Source organism: Vombatus ursinus, unplaced genomic scaffold (assembly GCF_900497805.2).
Source record: "Vombatus ursinus unplaced genomic scaffold, bare-nosed wombat genome assembly UNPS02014159.1, whole genome shotgun sequence".
In the NCBI taxonomy this organism is placed as follows: Eukaryota; Metazoa; Chordata; class Mammalia; order Diprotodontia; family Vombatidae; genus Vombatus; species Vombatus ursinus.
This window is the reverse complement of record NW_020953937.1, coordinates 567,843-575,981: the sequence shown is the minus strand read 5'-3', so window position 1 is coordinate 575,981 and position 8,139 is coordinate 567,843. Positions and strand designations below refer to the sequence as shown.

The 8,139-nt window shown below is 48.3% G+C and overlaps 1 pseudogene; it reads left to right on the top strand.

Moving 5' to 3' along the window:
* The first annotated feature begins 1,228 nt into the window (after nucleotides 1–1,228).
* Nucleotides 1,229–2,302, top strand: LOC114040946 (annotated as a pseudogene).
* The last annotated feature ends 5,837 nt before the right edge of the window (nucleotides 2,303–8,139 follow it).

Sequence of the window (8,139 nt, the reverse complement as noted above, 5' to 3'; positions counted from 1 at the left end):
GGCAGGCCCCACCCTCAAGGACCTTCCCCCCACTTGGGGCAGCAAGAGGCCCCGGCAAGTCTTCCCATGGGTGCTTGGAGAATATGGCAGCCGTTCATCAAGCGTCACCTTTGGGTCTGCCATTCCCCCAGGTCCATCTGTTTCAGGGGGTTTTCTTGGCCACCTTCCCCAAGTCAGGGCAGCTGACCCTCCTATCCCCTGAAGGTGAGCCTATTTTGGGGCCACTGAGCTCCTGTCACCCCATTTGTTCCTGATCCCCTTCCTGGTTGTAGTGGAGAGAGGCCCTGGTGCAGAGGCAAGTGCCCTGCCCCCACAGGAAGTCTGTGGCCTCTAAAGGGAGGCAGGGCTTGGACTGAATGGTCCTCCAGATCCCTCCAGCCTGAGGTCCTGGCTCCTGAGAAGTCCCTGGCTGCCCCTGTCCTCTGGTCTTCCCCCCACCCCTGTTCATGTCTCCTTCCTCTTCTTCACCACCAGCCATCCCAGTCATGCTGTCCTCCAAGCACTGGGGTTTGTTCCATGACTTCATTGCCACAGGGCAGGAATGTGTGACATTTTCAGTGTCTTTTCAGACTGGGCAGCTGGGCCTGAGATCAGGGAGCTATATCCAGAACAGGACATTTCTGAAGACCTCTTATTGCAAGGAGTGATAATGCAAAGAACCTCAATTGATGGTTTCTGGGGCTGCAGGTTGGGAAGGAGACACTTGAGGCAAGTGACTTTTGATACACTCTCTGAACATGACCCTCTTGAGAGGCAGGTGTGCGCCGACTCATGCCTCATCAGTCCACCGAGAGTTCTGACAGGAGAGAGATCCCATCAAGGCAATGCCGGATGAGAAAGAGACAAAGAACATCAGACACTTGAAGCAGAGACAATGGCTCATTGGTCCAACAACTTAGCAAGGCCTTCAGGGATTCCTCAGACTTGACTCAGTGCAATAAAACACAGACCATGGAGAAAATTTCCAAGGGTGTAGAATGTGGGCATGTCTTTAGTCAAACCTTATCCCTGAATCAGTACCAGAGAATTCACACCGGAGAGAAATCTTATGTGTGTAAAGAATGTGGAAGAGCCTTCATCCATTCCTCCTCTCACGTTGAGCATGAGAGGATTCATACTGGAGAAGAACCCTCTAAGTGTAATGATGTGGGAAGGCATTTATCCAGGGCTCATCCTTTGCTCTATGTCAGAGAACACACACAAGGGAGAAACCCTATGAATGCAATGAATGTGGGAGAGCTTTCACACGGACTACGCTCGACATCAGAGGCTTCATACTGGAAAGAAACCCTATCTTTGTGATAAATGTGGAAAAACCTTCAATCAACGTACATATCTTTCCCAGCACCAGAGAATCCACACTGGAGAAAAACCCTATGAATGCAGTGAATGTGGGAAAGCTTTCATTTCCACCCAGTCTCTAATCAAACATCAAAGAATTCATACAGGACAAAACCCCTTTAAATGCAGTGAATGTGGGAAAGCTTTTAACAGAAGTACAAAACTGACCCAACATCAGAGAGTTTTTACTGGAGAGAAACCATATGAATGTAATGAGTGTGGGAAGGCCTTCAGTAGGAGTTCCAACCTTACTCAGCACCACTGAATTCATACTGGAGAGAAGCCCTATGAGTGTACTGAATGAGGAAAAGCTTTCAGCCAAGGCACACACCTTATTTAACACCAAAGAATTCATACAGAGGAGAAGCCTTTTGAATGTGAAGAATGTGGAAAGGCTTTTACAGAAAGATCATCCCTCACTCAGCACCAGAGAATTCACATGGGAGAGAGGCCATTTGAATGTGAAGAATGTGGGAAAACCTTCAGCCGTAGTTCATCCCTAACTCAACACCAGAGAATTCATACTGGAATAAAACCTTATATGTGTGTTAACTGTGGGAAAACCTTCAGAGTGAGCTCATTCTTTAATGAACATAGGAGAATTCACACTGGTGAGAAACCCTATGATTGTGATGAATGTGGGAAGGCCTTTAGGGTGAGCTCAGCCCTTACCGAACACAAGAGAGTTCACACTGGAGAAAAACCTTTTCAGTGTGATGAATGTGGGAAGGCCTTCAGAGTATTTGCTTCCTTTACTGAACATCAGAGAATCCGTACTGAAGAGAAGCCCTTGGAATGTCATGTTTGTGGAAGATCCTTCAACTGTAGCACACACCTTACTCAACACGAGAGAATTCACGCTGGAAAGATGCCCTATCAGTGTGATGAGTGTGGCAGAGCTTTTATCCAGACCAGACATCTCACTCAACACCAGAGAATTCATACACGAGAAACAAACTGATATGTCCCCCTTGAGTGACCACTTGGAAGAAATTTTGCTCATCAAACTCTGTAGCAGCCTATCTCTTTCAGAACTGGTCCCCAAGGTTCAGGTTTTGATGGAAAGGAAAGGATACTTTCTGGTGGTACCTTAGTTGCTGAAAGATTTGGTTCTTGACTTTGGACCTCAAGGGGATGACTCTTTCTTCTTGATGGTAGAGAAGAGAAGAGCTCCAAATTTCCCCAAGACAGCCCTCTACCTCCAGCATCCTAGGAGAGGTGGGGAAGTTGGACAGACTTGGATAGGTCACAGATCCCTCAGCCCTGTTCAGGACCAAAGCCTGGGTCTCAGGCTGCTGAGGCATGCTCACCCAGATACTGTCAGGTGTGAATACACCTGGCAGTGGATGGAACAGAATCTGCCTGTGGATGATAAGCAGGAATGTTCCTTGTTGGTGTCATCTCTCTGTGCTATAGGTCTTCCCATCAGACCCTTCATCGTCCCCTCTCCCATGACTCCTGCCTCTTTTACTTACCCCATCCACCCCCTTTGTCTCACATTGACCATCTCAGGATAGGAGTGGATGTCAAGAGAGGGGGAAGATGGGAGTCAGAAAACTCAGACACCTGTAAATAATCTGGGGAGTCAGAAGAGGGACAAGCAAGCATGGAAGGGGGAGCAGATAAGCTGTGCAGGAAGAGAGTGGGAGGGAGCTCTTCTTTCCTGAAGTGATGAAAATAAGATCCAGTGGGGGCCCTAGTTGGCACTGGGATCAGTGTCTCATTTTACAGATAAGGAAAGTGAAGCCCAACAGGCAAAGCTGGAGAACAGGCTACTTTCCACCTTAAGCTAGCAATGAGCAGTGCTTCTTGCGTTGGGCTAGAAGGGACCCTGGGAGTGCAGAGCCTCCTGAATGACCCAAAAAGAAAGGTGAGGAATGAGGTGGTCAAGCCCCCTCTGAATTGCAAGCACTCTCAGTGGTGCCTCCCAGCCCTGGGATAGATGGGTCTACAGACTAGGAAATGATGAATGTGTCTGAGGCAAGATTCAGGTCTAGGTATGCCCTCGACAGCCTTCTACAGTGATGGTGTAGATCGCCCCATAAGGGCTCCAATTCCCAGGGTCTGGGATAGGGGAGCCCCTCACCAACCCAGGGCTTGTGGAAGGTACCTGTGAACCAGGTGGGCAGGTGCCTGTCTCACAATCTCTGGAGTGTGTTTCCTGCAAAACATAGGACTGAGCTGTCTTTCTGGAGCCTCAAAGGTTGGCAAAGTATCTCCTTCACAGAAGGAAACAGGCAGTCCCCACCAGCCTGTAGCTTCCAGGCCAGGGTCAGTGTCTGTTGCCTCTGTTGCTAATCTTGGCAGCTGTGGGTCTAGACAGCCCCAGGATTGCTGCCCAGAGCAGTTCAAGCCAGTCTGGTATCCTCCATTTTGGTGCCAGGTAGGGGTAGTCATTTGGGCTGAGGGGATCCATTGTTGGGAGTTGGGGGATGGACCACCCCTTCTCAGGTGTTTGTCGTGAATTTTAGAGCCAAACTTTGGTACAAATAAGAATGGGAAGTTGACTGTTGAGTCACCTGTGAGGCCCGTCTCCAGCTGCTCAGGGCCTGTTTTCTGGATGGCAAAGGGCTTTCTTAAAAATGCCAGCCCTGGGACTTTTTTTGGGGGGGAGAGGGGAAGCAGGCCCAGAGAGAAGAGACATCCCCCAGCCACTGAATGGCAGAGTTGGGCTTGAGATCAGGGTCCCAGCTGCCACTCCCAGCACCCTTCCCACTCCTCACCCCATTAGAGTGTGAGCAGGGTCCATTGTCCCTGCCTTCCTTTGTATCCCCAGTGAATAGCACAGTGCTTGGCTTATTACTTATTTCACAAATAAGGATGCTGAGGCCCAGGTAGGGGAAGTAACTTAGAGACATGAGATTTAGAGCTGGAAGCATCCTAAGAGACCACCATCTAGTCATTTTATAGATGAGTAAACTGAGGAAGCTGGGAGGGTGGAATTGCCTGAAGTACCACAGCTGGTCTGGGGCAGAGCTCCGAGGATCCCTCCACTGCATCTCCCTGGTCAAAGTTTGCATAAGGGCCCTGGGGGCAACCAAACCCCAGACATCCAAGCCTGGGGTAAGGTCTGTGGCAGGGCAGGACCCCAAAGAGGTCCTGGGACTTCCCTTGATGTGGGGCACAACAAAGATCTCTGCCTCTACTGGGCATCTCTGAGTGGGGCTAAGTCTGTGTTCTGGGTCCCCTTTTTTGGTGTGGCACCCCCTCAGAGCTCTTCCCTGCTGGACTCAAACACCATTGCTGTTTTACCCAGGGCTCCAATGATGAGATTGGTTTCTACCCTGTAGGCTCTTCTGTGGTCATACAAAGGGCAAAGCACCAGAAGCCTTTTTTTTTTTTTTTTTAAAGGGCTTGTTCACACCTAGTTGGCATTTGGTGTTGATTCATACACACACAAATCCAAGCTCTTGTCAAGGCCTTCAGATTTAACTTCTACAGCCTCTCTGGTCCCTTTCACCTCTGCAGCATCTCTGGTCCATTTCACCTCTGCTGCATCTCTGGTCCCTTTCACCTCTGCAGCATCTCTGGTCCATTTCACCTCTGCAGCATCTCTGGTCTATTTCACCTCTGTAGCATCTCTGGTTGATTTCACCTCTCTAGCTCTAGTCAGTTTCACTTCTGCAGTATCTCAGTTGGTTTTACCTCTGCAACATCTGTCCAACAAGTCCCCTTTTTTCCTCTGACACTGCCCCATCCTGGAATAGGTCTTCATCACCTCAGGCCTGAGGGTTCTGGCTGCCCCAAGTCTCTCCTCCCTCCTATCTATCCATTGAGCCACTAAAGTGATTTTCCTAAAACACAAAGTCCAACTATGTCACCCCCCTACTCAATAAACTTCTGTGGCTCCCTGTTGCCTCCAGGAGAAAATACAAAATGCTCTGTGTGGCATTCAAAGTCCTTCATAACCAGCCCTTTCTTATTTCCAGTCTTTTCACACCTTACTCCTTGATCCACTGACACTGATGCCTTCCCTCGATTGATTGTTTCCAATTTATCCTGTATGTGTCTTGTTTGTTTTTAGTTGTTTGCTTGCTGTCTCTTCATTAGACTGTAAATGAGCACCTTGCAAGCAGGGACTGGTTTTTTGCCTTTCTTTGTACCCCCAGCACTAAGTACAGTGCCTGGCACACAGTAGGCAATTAATACTTGACTCATGGTTCTTCCCTTTAAGACCAAACAAATCTAACCCTTTTCCACGTGACAGCCCTTCCAATTCTTACTTATTAGCTGTTGGGCTCTGGGCAAATTGCTTAATTTCTGGTTACCTCAACTGCAAAATAGAGATAACAGCACCTATCTCCCAGGCTTGTTGTGAGATTATTTGTAAAATACTAAACATAGTGCTTTTCACACCTAGATGCCTAATAAATGCTTGTTTCCTTCCTCCCTCCCTCCTAATTCTCTGATACCCTCTTCCTTCCTCCCCCTCCATCTTCTAGCATGAGGTAGATGAGACTGTAGGGTGAATACAGACCATATTTACCAATCCCGAAACCAATGCCTTTATTCCTCTCCTCACAAGCAGAAGCTTGTTTTCCTCATGAAGAGGCAAGACTGCATGATGGAAGCTGAGCCACATTTGGAGTCAGCATCAGGTTCAAATCATGGCTTTTCTGATGGGGTGATGGGACCTGGACCCCAAAAAAGAAAAGACCATGTCTTCAAAAGCAACCCAGTCCCTGAACCTTCCCACACAGCCCAGATCACTGGTGTTTCACCCCCAGGCATCTGGCCCAGCCCAGCTCCTTTTTACAACCCTTTCACTGTGGCTCTCTGACCACTTAGCTCTTTTCATTGTATGCACCTGGCCCACACCAGGGTAATTACCACCCCTTAATCCCATCTAGACCCTTTCACTGTTGCACCTGGGCCACCCCAGGAGATTTACCACTTCTTATCCCATCCAAATCTTTTTTTTTTTTTTGGTTAGGCAATGGGGTTAAGTGACTTGCCCAGGGTCACACGGCCTGAGGCCAAATTGAACTCAGGTCCTTCTGACTCCAATGCCGGTTCTCTATCCACTGTGCCACCTAACTGCCCCACTATCCCATCCAAATCTTTATACAGTCTTTTTTTGCATGTAAGTATCAGTCCCATCCTCATCAAATTTGCAATCTCACTAGGAATCTCTGCCCGTTCCTATTGTTATAATAAACCTTGCTACTTTGACTGAAAGAAGGCTTTAGAGGTTGAATTCTTTCCAAGCAGACTTGCCCTGTACCCCCTTGATGAGGTGATGGGACCTGGACCCTGAATTTTCCTATACATTTTCAGCTACCCAGATCACTGGCATCTTGCCTAGGGCATCTGGCCCACTGCAGCCCACCTTGATTACTTAATTAGCTTACTGGATACTCCTTAATCCCATCTAGAGCTATTTGCACCTGGGCACCCCAAGCCATTTAACCCTCCTTAATCCTATCTAGATTGCCCCTGGGCCACCCCACTCTCCCACCCAGATCTTCTGATTTTCTTCTCTTGTATATAAGTACCAATTTTACTCCCATTAAATTACAATTCACTGGGGACTCTGCCAGCTTCTATTGGCATTACAATACTACAGATTTACTAGGAATCTGCCTGCCATACTAGTGTTACAATAAACTGCCACTTTGACTGAAAGCTTGAGTGATTGAATTCTTTCCAGGCAGACCCTCCTGTACCCTTACATTTTGGGGTTCCCAACACCCCAGATCACAACACTTCTACTTATTGATTACCATATCCCTTCTCTGGACCCAGCGTCTCATCTGGAATGGGAAGGAATAGGACCAGGTCCTCTCTAAGGTCACTTCTAGCTTCAGCACCTACCCCCCCCCCAATGATGCTGAGGGTGAAAACACCAGTAGGGGAAGGACAGACTTGGATCAATTCCCATTTATTTGTATGACCAAGATCCTCTAGAGAAACCAAGGACAGAAAGATTATAGAGTGTTTAAGTCTGGCCTCTTAGGAATCTTTGTGCAACTAACTGTCCTCTCCTAGACTATGCGCAGAACCTTCTTTGGGCCAGGACTGTTCTCTACCGGGCCCCACTGGCCACTCCCTGGCAGCTCCTCTCTGTGACACCAGGGATGGGCCACCAATTTGACATGGCTGACAGAGAGCCTGTCCTACCCCACCTTCCATAGCTGCCCCATTGCAGAGGCCAGAGGGGCCAGCTTAGGGGTCATCTTGTTCCTGGTCTAGGACATCAACTAGTTTCCCAGCTCCAACTTGAGGAAGGGTAGCTACAGCTGTGAAGAGGAGAGCCATCTGGGAACAGACCCTTTCTCTTCCTTTGGTGGCCTCCAAACCTGCTGTTTCTGCCCTGGGGGGTTCCCTAAAGCCACCTGCTTTCCCTCTGCTAATGAGGAGCTTTTTCTTGTTCTGGGATTCCCAGGCTGGTCTGACTCTTTTTGAAAGCATCAGTATACCCAAACTGCTACAGTAAACCGAGATCAATATGTACCCCCAATACTGAGAGCAATCACTAATCAATAAACATTTATTAAGCACCTATGGTGTGCCAATCACTGTGCTAGATGCTAGGGATACAAAAAGAGGCAAAAAAATGGTCCCTGCCCTCAAGTACCTTACAGTCTAATGGGAGAGACAACCAGCAAATAAATAGATACAAATAATCTACAGGATAATAGGAAGTCATTAACACAGGGAAAGCCTTGGAAGGCTTCCTGCAGAAGCTGAGAGTTTAATTGGGACTTAAAGGAAGCCAGGGAGGTCATGGACCAGAGATACTGCAGAGGTAAAATGGACCAGAGATGCTGCAGAGGTGAAATGGACCAGAGATGCTGC